Source organism: Coturnix japonica, chromosome 8 (genome assembly GCF_001577835.2).
Source record: "Coturnix japonica isolate 7356 chromosome 8, Coturnix japonica 2.1, whole genome shotgun sequence".
In the NCBI taxonomy this organism is placed as follows: Eukaryota; Metazoa; Chordata; class Aves; order Galliformes; family Phasianidae; genus Coturnix; species Coturnix japonica.
Genome location: NC_029523.1, coordinates 23,703,372 through 23,721,253, shown reverse-complemented (window position 1 = coordinate 23,721,253; position 17,882 = coordinate 23,703,372). Strand labels below are relative to the sequence as shown.

The 17,882-nt window shown below is 43.0% G+C and overlaps 1 protein-coding gene across 9 annotated transcripts in view; it reads right to left on the bottom strand.

Annotated features, from left to right (window-relative positions):
• FGGY (FGGY carbohydrate kinase domain containing) overlaps positions 1 to 17,882 on the bottom strand; it is a 264,828-nt gene that overhangs the window by 122,305 nt on the left and 124,641 nt on the right. The window contains exon 1 of one of the 9 annotated variants that reach the window (XR_001556983.2): positions 11,539 to 11,877. The exons of the other annotated variants lie outside the window; for them this stretch is intronic. The gene's annotated coding sequence lies outside the window, so the exon portion shown is untranslated. Of the gene's footprint in view, positions 1 to 11,538; positions 11,878 to 17,882 lie in introns of those variants that run through there. 9 annotated transcript variants of the gene reach the window in all.

Genomic DNA, 17,882 nt, shown 5'->3' with positions numbered 1-17,882 from the left:
AACTCCTTGCAGAATGTCTTTCCTCACATTAGTGGCATCCCAGCACTGTGGCATTTCCCAGCATCCCATGGAGCAGCTGGAGGCTGTGCTGCTTCACACAGTGTGCTCAGGCTCTTCCTACCATGTCTCCAGACCATTCCAAGGTCTCTTATGCAGGGTGAAAGAGATGAAGAGCAGAAGCCATTTCAGGAGTATGTGATGATTTTGGACAGTAGATATGAGCTCAGTTTCTCACCTTAGGCCCCGTGTTCACCTTGTAGCAAGCGGAACTGTTGTTCCAGATATGAGATCCAAAAATTAGTTCATTCCAGAAATAAAAGTGTCAGGAAAGGTTTTCTTCCTCCTCCTTTCTAAAATTATGTCCAGGAAATGAACTGATTGCTAGGAGCTGTCCTTGGGAGTTGGCAGAGCATCATGAAGGGCAGCAGGAAGGAAATCCTGCATGTCTGTCTGCCAGAGCATTCTGTCCTTTCCTTTTGGCACTGCATGCTCAGCCCTAGCATGGAAATGAACAGGAAGAGAAACGTATATTCACCTGGAGAGAAAGCAGAAGCAATGACAAATAAAGAGGACTGTCATTCCCCAGCCAGCACAGGATGAGGTGCACCACGCAGTGAACCCTGTGAACTCACTGGCCCCCAAGAGATGGCTCTGCCACTCTGTGCAACAGGGGACCTACTTCCCAGAGCACCACTGCCTCCTACAGCATCTCCCTCCTTGGCTTTGTGCTCCTGCCTCTTCCTGTGCCTCATCTGCAGAGATTTGCTGCTTCACCATCCCTTCCCTCCTCTGCAATTAGGATTGAATGCCATTAATGTCACTGAAATACGAGCCTGAGTGCAGTTCCCAGACACACGGCCCTGGAGACGCTTTTCAGTGCAAACCACGTATTAAAAGAAGTGCTTTCTCTTAAGCCATTCTGTCCTATTCCCAACTACAGAAGAACCTGGTAGCAACCACAGCAAACTCACAGTAGGAAAAATAATATCATTAGAGAAGTATTCAATGTCCACAATAATACCTTTTTCTACAATTCAGCAGAAATGCAGCTGGCACAGCCCAAGTATAAAAACCAGTCCTTAGAGCATAGCGGAAACCCCAGACAGAAAATTGGGCAAATTCCAGAGTTTCTGTTTCTGTAAATAAAAAATGTCACAGGGAGAATATACAGAGGGTAATGATGTGAAGGGCCATCAGGAAGTTCAGGGTCTGGTCGCAGCCCCAGTTGCAGACAGGTACATTCCCACTTTCCATCTTCAGATTGAAAGAAGAGATTCTTTCTCAACCTACTATCACAGAACAGGGAAGTAAAAAGTGGGTAGGAGAACTGGAACAGAATTTGTTGTAGCAAATTCAGTTCCTTAGGGAAAAAAAAACAAGCTGAAGTGCCAGTTTCAGAGAAGCCAAGCATTCAGAGACTCAGAGCCTGCTGTAAAATGTCAGGGAGTTCATATCAGGAATGCAGGCTATGACACAGAAGGAAGCATTGGGCACCGTTGTGGAATAAGCTGACACACAGGTGGAGTGGGCTGGAAATACCAGTAGAGCTGCGGGCAGGTATCGCAGCAGGTGCACTGGCAATGAGGATGATGAATACATTTTCAGTTTGGCTGGTGATGAAGCAGGAGTCCTGCTGACTAAGAGTGAGGTGGCACAGACGGTGACTGTGAGATTGCGCTGCTGCGTCTGAACGCCGTTGGGATGGACTCGGAAGTAACGCAACCGCTGAGAGCGTTATCTGCAGATCTCGGCTGATTCCAAAGCTTTACTGAAAGCCAAACCCCCGCCTCAGCATGACACTGCTCCACAGCTCCTTGACGTGGCACATTCACCAGCAGGTTCAACCCGTAATTCATTTAGTCGAGTCAATAGGACAAACCCATGCGGGAACAAATGAGTCACCTTGTCGTGCATCCCAAAGCTGCTCCCTTGGCATTCCATGGGGGCCTGCCAGAGATCAGGTCCTTCATCTGAAATACCAAACCCCGTCTCTGCTTTGCTCCACAGACTCCACTTATGTGGACATGCCGGACGATGTTTCCTAAACACCCAGACATCAATGGAGACAGAAATACTGACAAGAATCAATGCAGAGATATGTCACCTTGACAAATTTAAGGTACTCCATCCCTGGTGTGCTTCGGCAGCTTTCACCTGTGGCTGATTATATGATTTGTTGTAGCACAAGGCTATGAAAAGGCTGGTTCAAAAAGAAAAAGAAAAAAATAAAAGCTGAAGAGAAGCTGAGGTTGTCATACTCAGTAAAGCAATCTAATAAACACCTATCAGGAAGAAAATACATGATAGATGCCTCTGGCAGTAAAATTCCTAAGAGCAACATGAGCTACAGGTTACAAGAAAAAAGACGAAGACGTAAAGAAGTACAGATTAATTTGGCCATGGCAGAACAGCAAGAAAAGCAGCTGGTTCTCATATTTGTATTGACAAAAGTCTGGCTGACTATCAAATGTACCCTTCCCACCCAGTAATAGTTTGGGCTTGAAGGGAGCATAAATATCCCCTATCATTCTATATCATTAATTACAATTCTACTGGGTGTCCAAATGTCAGAACATCAGGATCTGAATTCCAACATGACGCGGTCCCAATCATTTAAAAGTAACAACACATTCTGCCCCACTGTACTCCCCTTACAGTTCACGTGGGGGGAAGCATGACCTGCCATATGGAAAATATCAGTCGGAATAAAACATTTGTATCATACTTCAGGAGTCATTCATGGTCTCCCAATGGTATTTGCCATAAAATCAAGTAAAGGCAAGGTTGTTTAAGCACTATTAAACTCAGAGACTGTGAACGGATGCCCATCTAGTTTTACTGCAGTCTGGTGTAGTCTTTCTTAATGCAACACGCACGTTTAGCAGACTACAAATTCCATGGATGACTTCAGTAGAAGTGGGAGGTTGTGCTACCAAAGGAGAACGCGAGCCAAAGATGTTCTATTATCCATGTCCTATTAAAGGTCAGAGAGAGCTCTTACCTCAGTTCTATAATGTGACCAGAAACTTAATTGAAAATACACAAAAAGGTTATTAATAAAGGTTATTAATAAAGAGATGAAGCCACAGTAAATTTAATATAGCTCACAGGAGGACTTTTTCTAGAAAGAGAAGGTTATATAGATAGATAGATAGGCCTTTAATTAAGGTGTATTGCTGAGTTAAGTGTAAATTTTCCAAGCAAGCACGAAGATGAAAAACTGGTAATTGCTTCCAATTTCTATTATAAAAATCAGTCATGTTCATTTTGCTTCCTATGACAGCCTTACTCAATTCTAAAGTTCATTCACTTAATTGGAAGGGAGATATTTCAGTAAAATCATAAGGAACTGAAGAAAGGGGCAGACAGATCGGAAGAACTGAACAAACAGCACTTTAAGTGAAATCATTTAAACCCCTATTCTAAGATCCTCAATAGATTGCTTGCTGCCCTCAGGGGATATTTATTATCAAAACTGAGTAGGAAAAGATCAGGAATTAGGTCACAAAAAAGTCTCAAGCGGTCTTACTGAAAACTGAATCTTAAGAAGACCCCATTTCTAATACTGCCTTAATTTTTCCATGTCTCAAAATTAGGATAGACAAGAAACTCAAAGATTTCCCTCACAGAGACCTCTTGCAACAATAGAATGACTCAGCTAAGGATCACCAAAATGTACCCATGCATAAAAACCATATTCGCTTCAACCATGTTCTTCTCTTGCACATTTTCACAGCTCAGAGTTCAAATAGAGTTTCATATCCTTCTTCATGCAACTCTTTTGGCATTAATTGACCTTAATTAATTGTAGGATCTCAGAACAAGTGCCCTACACATGCAATGAATCCTTGTGGGTTTGGGAGTTATCCAGTTCCTTGCAGGGAAATGATACTTGGTAAGTGGCAAATAACAAGTGGGAATGATAAGAGAGAACATTTATAAGTTATAGTCCTGGAGAATAACTTACAAGTAATTCACAAGACCAAATACAACCTCAGAATCACTCACTGACTACTTTTGAATAGCAAATCTACATATCTCAGGTAAATTGCCTCTAAAAAGATTAACTTGAGGGAGGTAGATATTTAATTTTCAGTGTGAATATTCACACAGCTTCAGTGATATCTAGAACCATGCCAGCCCCTCTTCTCCTCACAAAGACTTACACAGGACAGCTGTTTCCACATCTACTGTTAATGGATAAGAGCTATAATTCTGTAATGATCATCAACAAAAGAGCACTGAATTTTAATCTTTCAATGCATAAATCAGATCAACTGCACCATGAATATATTCCTGGCTTGGACAGTGGGCTCTGCTGTGGACAAAAGCACTGCCAGTGCTGTGCACAAGCCTCAATGAATGTCATTTAAACAACCACTTGCAAAGGATCCACAGCTGAAACACAGCACAAGTGTGGGAAGGCTGAGGCAAAACACTGTTAAGTAGCACAGAGATAAAACTCTCCCTGTCAGACATTTAATGATGATACAGAAATTACAGATGGTTTTGGTCTACCATCTTTGCTCATTGGAGGGAGAGGACATGGGACACTACTCCATCATTAGAAAGAGAAGGTTAATAACACTGTAATGCTAATAACTTACAAAATTCAAAGTAATCACATTGCGAAAGCATTTAATACTTTCAATAATCAAACTGGTGAGCAAGGTTTAACCAATGAAACAGCAAGGTTAGAGTAATTAAAATCTCAGATGTTACATTGCTAATAAGAACAACTAATGCATTATCCTTAAACAATGCAGGACTAAATCGAAACATTCCTCAATTAAGATGAAAGGAATGAGATCTCCACACGTGAAGAACATTAAAACTAGCAACAACACTTTTTTTGTCTGTCAGAGATAGATAGCAAAGATAGGGCTCAAGAAAGCACGGGGAGGATTAGGGAGAACAGCAGACAATCGACAGTGAAACAGAGACAAAGCTGGGAACATAACTATAAAGTGCTTGAGGAAATCCCTAAATCCATCGGAATTACAGCATCTACAATGACTTTTCAGTTTTGTGGCCAGTCGCACTGTCAGAAGAGTTCTGTCATTTGTGGGAGCGAAAATAGGATCAGGTCTCAACTGTGGGATGTTAAAAAAGCTTTGGTGTGGTTTGAAGTCGTTTCACGAAAAATACCTATGGTAATTATCTAAGACAGAGATAGCAGCTACAAGAAGGCCTTAGCCATGAATGCAGAGCAAGACACTGGAGCTGAAGCATTTCAGCTGCTCCACAGTAAGCAGGCACTTGGAGAGAGCAGCGCCAAGCAATGGCAGCAGCCAGGCTTGCTGCATGCTTTGTTCTTGCTTCTGTTGATGTAGCAAGGCAACTGCTGGCGGAACTGCATGGGGAACTGCATCACTGACACAGCACAATTCCTAAACAAAAATGTGTTTAAAAAGCATAATAAAACAGAGTGAATGTGTCTATGCTCTTTAGCCCACACTATTTCTATCGTCTAATCTATAGCACAGCACTGCAAATGGCTGCACAGGTCCCAAGAGGAAGCAGTAACCTCCACCATAAGGGCAGGAAAGCAATCCTAAGAGCAGAAGGAACTTCTTAATGCGGCCTTATTGCTTTGCTTTTGTTTTCAGTAAATGCCAAAAATGCTGCGAGCTAATCTCCTATATCCAAGTGGGCATGTGATAGTTGGACTTGATTATCTCAAAGGTCTTTTCCAGCCTTAAGGATTCTATGACTCCACAAATCAAGGGTAAAAGCAAGCATCCAGGCAGTCATCCCAGACTTGTTGAGATGGTGTCTTAACACTTACCTTACTCTTCTCACTGACTGTGAGGGAAAGAGCAAGCACATCGATTTGGCACTAAAAACAGTTTGGATAAACCTCCACATTTGCTAAGAATTAAGCCCTAAAAAGAACTTATCTGGCATCTGAAATAGAGTAGGATGTGAAAGACAAGCAAAGTTGAAGATATATAATAGAAACTCCCTTTGCTTTCAGTAGGGAGAGTAGATAAGGTGTACGAAGGACCGAAAGGATCTGTGTTATTTCAAGGAGAAAACATCCAGGATTCTTGTTCAGAGAGCTGTTCTGAACTGGAAGTACCCCACATCCCTCTCTGTGCCAACTTCTGCTTCTGCCAGTAAAACGAGTCCTTACACTATGTGGCTATTGTGCAGCACTTCTAAAAGGATGCAGCATACGCAGAAAATGCAGCTGTGAAGATCAGCTTCCTCACCCCCTCTTTTCCTTAATCCTTTTGCTTGTCCACGTGCCCTGAAACAAATGTGAAGCCTTACATCCCAGTGCAATCATTCTTCACTCACCCCCTCTCCTTACACCTCCAGTGAATCTTTAAGCACTACTAGAAAGGGAATAACACCAGACGAGGCTTATATCGTTAGAAAGTTTGGCTAAAATGATCCTAGCAGCAGTTAGCATCCTTTTCTTAAGGTGGTTATTGCATGACATTGCAGGGCATTACATGACATTGCAGGGCATGGTATCTACAGCAAGACAAAAGCAGAGCAACAAAGCACAACTGACCCAATAAAAGATACAACCCATCAAAAAAATTAGTTTTCTTTCCTGGCAAATCTGCTGCAACTGCCCAATGTTTGGAGTTTTGATAGAATATTTTCTCATTCAGAAAGTTACAATATATCACACATTTTTTACCAGTCTTGTTCAAAAAACCTGATTTGCCATTTTTCTTACTCTAATATAGGCAGCAAAATAAGTTTCCAAAATCAACAATTATGCAACAATAAGAAAATAATGTAGAACATTGTTGCAATGTGGTAATAAATCTTAAAAATCTGTTCTTTGTTAGGGCCCAACCCAAAGCCCTGTAATGTCTGTGGAAAGACTTCAATCAGTTTTGATCTGCTCTCATAAATACAGCCATTAGTTCAGACCAAAATGTTGACAGTGCTTTACTTGGCCTTTTCACAAACAAGCATCAGCAGCATCAGTGGGACTCAGCCATGTGCAGGCGTGGGCAAAAAGTGAGTGCACTGCTGGCATCAAGTCGCTGTCTTACAGAGCAAATGCTACCCTGAGGTGAACACACCAGCAAACTGCCAGTTTGCCCAACTGATTTGCTCCCCAAATAACAATTTACAAGCACCCAGATGCCAAACATCACTGAACGATGTTACGGCAGGAAGAGGGCAAAGTGCAAACTGAGACCTTGGGGCAGATCCTGCCCTTCTTTGCTGTCTAGCTGTACCAATCTCTTCATATCACAGGCATTACCCTGGAATTATACATTTATCAGTCTTCTGAAACAAAACAAATAAAAACGAAACAGCCACCAGTAACTTCTATACTGCTCCTTAAACCCTTCCATTTTGACCCACCTAAATGTATAGATCGATATAATGCTGTTTCTTAAACTTCTAGCCAAATTAACATTATAATATGAAACTGAAAGGCAGGAGTGATTTGTGCAGTCACCACCATTCCAGAAGACACCCTGTGTAAGTAGTTGTACGCTCTCATGGACAATACATAGGGTTGGAGTCCAGAAGCCTGAGTTCATCTTTCCCCTGACATCCAGTTCAACCGTAGGCAAACCATACAGCTTGATCCTAGACCTACTGAAGTCATTGGCAAAGGTCTTTTTGTCACAACAGCACAGGATCAGGTCTTGCATCTCTCCTCTTGTTGCAAGGTGTCTCCAGGGTGAAAGTGTGTGAAGTGTTTCAATGATTTAAAGTACTGTGGTTATCATCCAGCAATTCTTATTCATGCCTGCTAATTTTTACTTGTGGGAGTAGATCCATTGGCTCCATAGTTGTCATTCTTTCTAACACTGCTAGTATTATTCATAACACATCTAGTTTTCCTGCGTGTTTTTATTAATTTTAATAGCAGAATATTTTTAGCATCACATTTCACATGTTGAATAGATGCATGATACAATTAACCAAAGAAATGTCATAAGAAACACAAAGAAAATATTCTTATTACATTTGGTATTTAATTGCCCCCAGTTTCTCTCCAGTCAAATGTTCTACTGCTCACAAGAAGCTTCACAGATTGCTTCTGCTGTTTCATGCCTTTTTGTCAGTCTAAGTCAACACCTTCCTCAGCCAGGTGGTGCTGCCATGCTTTGTAGATCCTTCCCTGGATTCTCAAAAAGCAGTAAGATGAGGAAGGTCCAGAACGCAGGAATGGATTTGGCCAAGTTTGCCAAGGTCAAATTTTATGACTGTGTAGCCCAATTATTTTTTCTTGCACTATTCCAGGAGCTGGAATTGCTAATTCTTTTGCCTATCATCTGTTCTGTGGTTTTGTTACTTCAGAATGAGACAGATGCCTTCCTAAAGGAAAGAGCCTTATGGGGCAGAGGTTTGTGAGGTTGCCCATAGGTTAGATGCATCTCTTTTTTTCACTCCAAAAGAAACAACAAAGAGCTAAAAGCTGCTACAAGTGACATCTATACAAGAAAGAAAGTTATGAAGCCACTTTATGTACATGGGCATGTCTGGAACAAGGTTAAGAGAAAAACTGCTAGCATCCATTTATTTCCATGACTGGTTTCATACAAATCAGGTTTTGTCCCATCTTTTATGAAACACGGCCCTTTGCACATGATAATGTATTGGTATTAGCCTTCATCTTACCTAACTTTAGCTAACATCAATCAGCAATCATCCTATTTTGTAGGGTACTAGGAAGTGGTGTTAGGAAACAACTTCAAAGGGCAATTCACCTCACCCCAACAGAATTGAGACCAATGGGATGACTCACACTCTCAAGAGTGCCTGCTTATCCCCATTGACAACAGATCAAGAGCTGGGTGGCTTCCTTAGGCTGAATCTTAAGCTGGGTGAAATGAATCCAACTCAGATTTATACTCAACATCCAATTCTGCTGCTTCCCACAAGCTAAATTATTTTAGTCATCAGGTGCCTTACTCACTGCCTTCTGCTGGTTTGTTGGAGGAGCTGACTTACGGAGTAAGAAGCCTTTCCTACAAATGAAAAGGAAAATGCTTCTTGTGTGTTTAACTTTGCTTCTTTTAGCGATGTACTGCCAGCAGTATGGCAAAGTGTGGGTGTGGTGAGCTCTTTATATGCAAGAGAAGCTGATGATGCTGAAGCCAGAGAGGAGATAATTTTTGAAAGCTGCCTTGCAAGCAGTTGGCCAACCAGACATCAGATGGATCCAGAAACTGGCCAGGTTTGTAGCCAGAGCCATGTTGGCTGGTAGACTAGAAATCAGCACTTTCCAAAGAACATAATGGAAGTAGATACCCCGATCCTATGGAACTTCAGCATCTGGTGGGGGCATCTGATTCCCCTCCGGTCCTCTGAAACCCTGAGTGTTGGAATTTAAAGATGCAGCTAATGGAACTCCTGGTGACTCAGCATGACTCAGCCCAATTAAAAACTGAATCAGGCTCTCCAAATATTCCCATGAAGCTCTTCCTCTGGAGACTTCAAAGTGCATTACTAAGATTCAAACTGCTGGTAGGTAGGATAATCCAAGTGGGATAATCCAGTGATGGTATCAATTCCGGCATGACGCACTTCTCACATGATCACGGACGAGTCCATTTAGAGGTAGATTTTTCAGAGAAAAAAAAGGTATTTAAGACATTTAGATAGAAATACAATAAAAATTTCATCTTGACAATCTTATTTCTGGAATTCTATACACTGGCGGCAAAGTTTTATATAAAGAGCATTCCTTTAACTATTTCCTACCAGGGGGTTCCTATAATAAATACCTACCTTCTACATTTGGGAACTAAGCTTTGCTGTTCAGTCAGATCTACGGTTTGAACAATGTAGCCCTAAATTCATGATTTTACTATGAACCTGCTATTCTTTTCATAAGAAAATGGTAAGAGAGAAAGCTGAGCAGAACTGTGTTACACCTTCTATATTTGTTGATGGAACTACAAAGTCCACAAACAAATACCACACAAAGTAGCTATATACTTTTAGGACACATCTAGTTCCTTCTGAGGACAACAGTCCCCCTTGGCTTGGGCTGAGCCCTCATGCAATGCTCTTTGTTGCAAAGTAAGAATGGGCAAATCAAAATTGAGAAACATTTTATAGGTGACAGAAAGTACATCTGTCCTTTGTATTGCGTTGGTTAAGTGTAAACGTCATCACGGGATAATACCTGGGGAACTCTGCAAACACTTGCACAACATCTAGACAATGTGGGGTGTGCTTAACCCACCCTCATTGTGCAATGGTAAGCCAGAAGTCAGCAGCTGAGATGCAGCAGTGTCTCAGTGCAGCACAAATGGCTCAAGATCCTACAGCTCCAGGTACCATGCGAAAACATCCTGGCAATCTCTGACAGCCCCTGAAGATCCTGCCCACCCCTGATCTACCGTGGGGTCACATATATGACACAAACTCAAAATAACATGCAAAGTTAAAGATCATTGCTTTTGATTAGGTTTGCCCTCTGCTGTGGCTAAGCTGAGGACTGCAGTCTCTCAGGCTGCCATCTAGTTGGATTCAAAGCAATTCATTCAGTAGAAAATGCAGAAAAAGAAACAGGAAAAAACGATATGAGGTTTCCATGGCCACTGGGCTGTACACTTTCTTCTGACCATTATCACAAACTCCAACACTTGCCAGTTTGCCATACAAACAAGCAACAGATGTCAGAAGTGATGCTTGTTTTTGGTAAGGATTCATTTCAGATGCAGCACAGGGAAAGGTACGGCCCAAGCTGCAAGTAAATCACTTGCTCTGAGCCCAAGCAAGTAACACATTTTCAGCTGTGGGCAAAATGCAAAGCATAGGTGTCCAGACTTCTAAAGGCTGACCTGAGATTTCTTCTTCAATCATAATTCCAGTATAAGTTCCCAATTATGTTGAACTTCTAAAGCTCGTGTTCTTTTGTGATGGTTGTCAATAATAACATGACAAGAGTAACAAAGCGTAATGTTTACCAAAGGACCAACATTAAAAGTGACCACATTTGTTGGAGAAATTGCAAAAATGTTGACTTTAATATTCTAGAACAACAAAGAGAGGACACAAGTAAATGAGTTCTTCTCATCAGTGTCACTGGACTGCAAAGCAGACTGCCCTGAATTCATGTATCATACATTCAAAAGCAACAGGTGGAAGTGCAAGTGTTCTTTCTTCTTCATCCTCCTGTGTGCTTGGTCAGACTATCACTGTTACCTAGACAACATAAAATGCTGCTTAAAAGGAAACGCTCTCTAAATTGTCACTAACCACTGACTCTCTATTTGCTTCCCTGTTATTGTCTCTCACCCTGTTTCCCTGTTTCAGCTCCCACATCCTGCTCTGCTTTGGAGGAATAGCTGCATTCTGCACTTGCTACAAGGCCTTCTTCCCTCCCTTTGCTGCTCTAGACAAGTTTAACCTGCTTGCAGCCTTTATAAGCTTACAACTGAAAGGGTTTGTAAAGGATTTCATACCTCAGCCCAAATTTGGAGCACAGACTGAGGACTCTGCTAAACGAGAATCTCAGGGCCATCAAGTTCCTGTAACTCCCACTTTTGTGCCAAAGTGTAATGGATTTAGAAAAGCAAAAGATGTTTCCTTACGTACCTTTGCTGACTGCACAGTCTGCAGGAACCGCAAGCTACTCAACAGTTAATAACAACAAGGTTCTCCCTGCAACATTTGGTTTGAAAGGACTCCCGAGCTCTGAGTCATTGCACAGTTGATTTGAGCTTAACCCTAATAGCTCTGTTATGCCGCGGCTTATTCTTAAATCTTCTTGGAAGCAGGAGAGTGTCAACAATAAACTTGTAAGGTTTAACGCACTAACACCAGGTAAGCTGCATTATCTCAGTTACAAGGATCAGTCCTGTCCTTTCCACTACATCACAGAGCTGTAAAGCAATGCTGGAGCAGAAACATGTGCCTGCTGGTATATGCCTGGAGAGGTTCTGGGAATTAATTCTGCTTTGCAGAACTATTCCAGTTATTCATGTGACTCAGCGGCTGAGACTGGGATCTTCCTGCACTCACATGCTGGCTGCTGATTCAGGCTGGTTCAGCAGCATGGGGCAGGAGAGGCACCTTATCAAAACAAAAGCCCTCTTTGGGACAGGCTCTCCCATGAGTTGCAAAGGAAATTTCCCCTGTATGACCTGCAATGGTCTGGTTGGGCAGAAGCAGAATTTATTCTTAGATCTGGATGATTTTGGGGGGTAAGAAGAGAATCATTATTTTCAACCAGTAACATGTTTCCTAGCACCGTTGCTGTGATGTCTGCTCAGAAGTGATCTCAGGCCAAATGCTAGCACCGTATCAAAGGAAAGGAAAGGTCCTGTGAACTTCTGCTTGCAGAGTCATACCTAACTACTTCAGTCACACTCGCTATTCTGGCTTTATTTGTAAATGTTTTAGGAAGGATTAATTCCTGGCTAACCCTTAGGATAAGCACACTGCAGATGGGAACGGTACATTGAAATTAATGTATCAGCACCCTCCAGACTTATCCAATGTTGTGTATGATGATCACTGAGTAGGTTAACCCTTTATAAGCCAACTGCAAATAGTTCTTGTTGTCATCATTCTCACTCAGGAATTATGTGATTACATGTAGGCAGGTGGAGTGGGAACCTCAGCACCTGAGTTGGTCACCCCATGCCCTACCCGGATCACAATCAAGGGAATGAGGCCCCCAGAAGCAAATATCTTAGACAGGTCTAACAAGTGGTGGCCAAAGCACTTCAACTGACTCTCCCAGCATCTTACAAAACAGACTGTGGCAGATCAGGACCAAGACTCACATCTACTTCTCATCATCATTCTCAGGCCACAGGATCACATCGCTTCCTTTAATATTCCGCACTGTGCAGTATTTTTGTAGGAGTAACCAGCGCAGTCAATACAGCTCAGCCACCTGAACATGACAGCACACAGAAGCACCTGGTTATGCGTGGGGTCACATCTCACACACAGCACTATGGTTGCATGCTCCATGCTGATATAAACAGTAATTACAAAGGATTTTTGCCAAGCATTTCAGCAACTGCACCATTTCCTGCACTTACTGCTTCAGCAGCCTCCTTCCCCTGACCGGAGGGTTGGATTTTCTCTTTCAAGTGATTATGTTCTGTCTGCTCTGCTGCTTACTTCTCCCGCAAGTAGTGTGACATTCGAAACATGGGGGAAAAGGTGCATTTAACTCCTTCTTGAGTAAAAGGACACAACTGTGACAGCAGTGCTTGATGCCATCTGCTGAAATAGGCTTCAGTGGGTATCACTGGATTGGAGCAGAAGGAAAGGCCATCTATAAAACTGAAAGCAATGATGACCATAATAGAAATGTAAAGAAGGAGGAAAAAAATCCAACTGTCTCAGGATGTTCTTCTCCCTTTCCACTCCAAAGACATGAAAGGCTTCTAACTGACTTATCAGATTACAGCTGCTGATGTAGGTACAGCCTCTCACAACTCCCTCCAGACAGTACAGCTGTAAGTTCCTACCAAAGAGAGGACTTTTCTCCACATGAATATCTTAGAGACATCAGGTATGGGGACATAAATCAACATGGCACTTGAGGGTTAAAAACCAGAGGAAAACTGCAGCCTGGGAAAATTAGGGACTTTCCATTCCTGGTGTAACAGAATGACAGATTTTAAGTTCAGAGTGAAGAAAAGCATTGAAAGGAATTAGATTTCAAGCTTTCCAAGACATACAGGCCTTGTTTTCCAAAGCTATTGATAAATCTATCAGTCTCCCGATTACTGTCCCCTCTTCCCCTGAAAAAAAACCTCTCCAAAAAGGAATCTGCTGCCTTAATTGGAGGGAAAAGAGTTTAAAGAATATGCACTGTAAGGTCTCTCTGAAGAAGGAAAGTCCCTGGAGGCAAAACAATAATTGGTTTTGACCTTCCGCAGTTAAGGAGGCATGGGTAAAGACTGGACTTAAACACAGCCTGACAACTGTGAGTTCCAATCAAATTCAGAAAGAGACGGAAATTGGATAAGCAAATTCCTTTTTGTTCGTGACCTCGGTCCCGCTCTCCTTTCCCCCTGCAGCATGACACATCAGAATCTGTCCTGCGTGCCATAAATCACTTGCAGGACAGCAGTAGCCTTTGAATAGCTGTCTTATGTTACGCTGCTCTCCTCCAGGCAGCAGCACTGGAGCCCCTGCCTGCCTGAGCTGCAGCCCTGAGCGCGGCACAGAGGCTGCAGTGAGGAAGGAAGCGGTGTGAGTTCATTGCTGCTTCCAGCACGGTGTAAATTCCCTCTCTCAGTTTGGAAGAAGTCTTCACATTAGCACCGGTAGCTGCTGGCCAAATTAATGAAATTTGGTATTGAACACAGAAAGTCGTAATCCTCATTCTGCCAGTTGCTGACACCTTATGCCAGCACAGCTCCAGGAAACATCATGCTCGCTGCATTACCTTCTGCATGGCAAGCACATCTTATTTGGGTGTCCATGCAGAGCCTGGCAGCAGCCAGAGGCCCCTCCATGCTTCCCACAGCCTGTGCCTGTCCATACTCACCAGCACCACTCAGCACATCCCTGCTGGACCAGGGCCATCTGGCTTGCCAAGGCCTCCTCTGGCTCCTTGCATTGTTACCTCCAAACTCCACTGCTTTTAGAGAACCTGAGAAGCATTTTTCTGTTTCAAGGACATCTTAATAATGCCTCGAAGTCCAGAAGAGCAAAGCTTTCCTTATGACAGTTCTGAATGCAAACTTGCAACTGAGTATTGGTATATATACTTTAAAAAAATAATTTCTGATATCTGCCAGGAAAGAGAAAGAATCACATCACAAAGCCCACAGCCCAAATAAAAGTGCATGAACTAATGGGAATACTTCCACCTTAAATGGTCAGCCCACTGGAGATGGGCACTGCTGAAACTCGATGCACTCAGTTTGCAGGTATGAGTCACAAGAGTTGGAGGCCCCAAAGCAGTAAGAGCATGGCTTGGAGGAATATCAAGACTTGGGAGACAAAAATTAGCTATTTTTAGGGTCTGATGAGACAGAAGTGAAAGTGTAAGCAGCATATAATAAAGTACATGCCATGTCTAGGTATTTTTTCAAGGTTGATACGGTTTCACTTCCTCCAGGGAAGGAGCAGAAAGCTGGGAATGGCTCCACACAGTAAGCTACAGTTACCAGCAGTGGGACTGCCCCATGGTGCCACCTCCATTTGCTTTCATCCTGTCTCAGATTTTGGAAAACACTGCCTTTTCCCGCCTCCTCCTGCTGATCCTGACTTCACTTAACACCATCCATGGCTCTTCAAGCCTTTGGGTGCCGTGCCAGCTGACGCCTGCTGAGTCTATGGAAAGCCTCAGTCCCAGAAGCACTCCCTTGCTCTTTTAGAAGTGCCCAAAGGATCAATGTGACATTGAGTGTGACAGCAAAGCAGCATATCCCAACAGTGTCCAGGCTACGCTGCAGCTGCTGCAAGGCTTAGACACTGACCTGGCACCTTATGCTCTCTCTGAGACCAGGGGCATTCAGCCCAAGCCCACTCACAGTGATCAGCACACAATCCACCCAGAAAGCACAACAACAGATCTTTGGAAGGACCAGGTTTGGAATGTGTTTCAGAATCACAGATCTCCATCATCTGCATCCTCAGTGTCTCTGCCAATGCTTCCAATCTGAGTCCTCTCCAGCATATATATTTTTATCTTTAAATTCTGGAGCAATCATAACTTGCCTATTTAAAAGGACCTGGTTATTTCACGTTACTTCAGGATCTCCAGCAATTCAAGTCTCTCCTTGCCCTGAATTTCATCCAATTTCTGCTATGTACTTCTCCTATCCTTAGGCAGAACTACAGACTCCTACCAGGAAGGCACAAATTAAGGGCAGAATGAATCCCTGTCTATAACAATGTTCAAACCGTATGTAGGCAATGGGGAATTAATAAAACTGGAACAGGCTCAGCACTGGCACTTTATGTAGGACAATACGTACCTCCTGGATCACGTACCCAGCACGTCCTTGCTGAAGTGCCAGCTTTGCCAAGGAATGCTGACACTTACAGGGGTGCTGCTATGTACTATAGTAGAACAGAGGCTTCTGCAAAGGGCCAGCAATGCAGGTTAGCCGGGAGCATATCAAAAACCTATAAATAATGTTCTATAAATGACACTCCATAAAAGATCCAAAAATACCAGGAAGGCAATTTGTGGGTTGTTGGTTTACTTTTTGGAGTTGTTTTTTACCAATTTACAAAGTTCTACGTGAGTGGAAGTGAAGGTTTAGATAAGAAAGTGAAAAATCTAACATTGCAGTTGCAAGATGATAAGCATCTTCAATTACCCTGGAAATCAAAGACACTGAGATCCCACTGCAGTGGCACAACCTAAAAAGACCTTAATCTTTGTTGACTCTTTGTACTTCTCATCAGGCACTTGCAATTGTGTTCAGAAAGGATGATCCACACTGCCAAGAAGTCTTAATTTAAGAAGCAATGCAGCTTTTTTTGGTTCTGCTTCTTGTTTTTAACTCTACGTTTGGGAGCACTTAATAGTGAAGCAACAAGCTTCCGCCATAGGTCTCAAAATAGTTCAGGAGAAAAACCACACAGTTTTCAGAAGGCAAAGCACAGCCTCAGCACTCTGAAGCAATTTACTCCAGCTCCCTGGGCAAGTCAGTAGCAGAACCAGAAAGTGAGCCCTGCCTTTGCTGTCATCAGCAAGGCCTTGTCAAGCCTTCATTCTCCTCCTGTTTTCAATGCAGTTGCAAAGAAGGGGAGCCTGTGTTGGCAGAGGTGACACTGGGGCAGGAAGCAAATCAGAAAGAGTGACTTGAAGGAGCTCTTAACACAGGAGCAGAGCAAGAACACGCTTAGCTCTCCCCATTAACTGCTATAGCGGTTTCTGTTGAGGAGGTCAGGTGGGGATCTGAGGCAGAGAAGTTTCACATACTGTTCCAGCACACGGCTATGGGAGTGAGCCCAGCGGAGCCCTGCCATCTACACGGGACCTCAAGTCAGGACACCATCAGATCTCCTCAGCTATCCATACGCAGCTGTTCCAGGAGCACACAGCGGGGCTGGGATGAGAGCACGTCCGCAGAGGCACTCCGTGGCACAGGAGCTGCTCTTGAAGGGCACTTTGCTCTGCTTAACCACTTAGGTCACCACACTTGTTTCCAAGGTCTCTCGAATCCTTCAAATATATGTTTTACAGATCATTGGGGCAGAAATCTGCCCTGCTTTCAGCAGCGCCGCTATCAAATAGGCTCTGCTCTAAGGGGAGCAGCCTCGCTCTCCCCTGCGCAGACATCCATGCTATGAGGATGACACGCCGCCAGTCACACTGTTCACACCAACTGTGGCAGTAAACTTGATTTCAACTTTGACATTTAGTTCCTGTCTGGTGACTCATGAGCGCCTATGATGCTCCGTTTAGAGATGCAAGACTCCAAGGCCAATGCATATAATCCAATAAGCAGCAAGCTCCAGGAATGAGAAAGCATTATTTGCTGAAACAAAGCACCTCATCAGTTCTAAAACCTGCGGGGACGAAACAACAGATGAGGACAAGTCCCATGAGTTGTGTCCTCTTGCAGAGAAAGGCTGGCAATTTATATTTAAACTACAATTTAATAAGTGTATTTTTACCAAGCATACTTTTAAATAAATATATGGCATCACCAAAACACTTCCAGTTTAATGAAAGCATCAAATCTTCCAGTTTGTGGAGTTCTACAAAAATATGGGAACACACAAAGTGGTTTTAGAGTGCACTGAATATAAATACATGGAATACTACATACATAAAATACAAACACTTAGGTTCATTGTCTTGATCAGCCTATTTATAACCCTTCACAAAGTTAAAGCTGTGCAATTGGGGACAGTTTGTGTCCCTTCTGACCAGGTCTGATGTTTCTCAGGACAGGTGGTAGGGATGGCAGCAAACGTTTTGCTTCTGATGTGACAACGAATCATGT